Source organism: Corapipo altera, unplaced genomic scaffold, assembly GCF_003945725.1.
Source record: "Corapipo altera isolate COAL_440 unplaced genomic scaffold, ASM394572v1 57547, whole genome shotgun sequence".
NCBI lineage: Eukaryota > Metazoa > Chordata > Aves > Passeriformes > Pipridae > Corapipo > Corapipo altera.
In genome coordinates, this window is record NW_020888433.1 from 637 (window position 1) to 1,212 (window position 576).

Genomic DNA, 576 nt, shown 5'->3' on the forward strand with positions numbered 1-576 from the left:
AGGGACACTCAGGGAAAGGAGGGACATCCAGGGACACACTGAGGGACGCTCAGGGACAGGAGGGACATCCAGGGACACTCAGGGAAAGGAGGGACATCCAAGGATACACTGAGGGACACTCAGAGAAAGAAGGGACATCCAGGGACACTCAGGGACAGGAGGGCATCCAAGGATACACTGAGGGACACTCAGAGAAAGAAGGGACATCCAGGGACACTCAGGGACAGGAGGGCATCCAAGGATACACTGAGGGACACTCAGGGAAAGAAGGGACATCCAGGGACACTCAGGGAAAGGAGGGACATGCAGGGACAGGAGGGGAAAGGAGGGACACACAGGGAAAGGAGGGGCACTCAGGGACACTCAGGTACACTCAGGGAAAGGAGGGACATCCAGGGACAGGAGGGACATCCAGGGACAGGAGGGGAAAGGAGGGACATCCAAGGATACACTGAGGGACACTCAGGGAAAGGAGGGACATCCAGGGACAGGAGGGGAGAGGAGGGGCACTCAGGGAAAGAAGGGACACTCAGGGAAATTCAGGGACACTCAGGGAAATTCAGGGGCACTCAGGGA

At 57.6% G+C, this 576-nt stretch overlaps 1 protein-coding gene across 1 annotated transcript in view; it reads right to left on the reverse strand.

Annotated features, from left to right (window-relative positions):
- Window positions 1-576, reverse strand: part of LOC113941959 (basic proline-rich protein-like) — a gene marked incomplete at both ends in the record, with an annotated part of 2,637 nt that overhangs the window by 418 nt on the left and 1,643 nt on the right. The window lies entirely within an intron of this gene.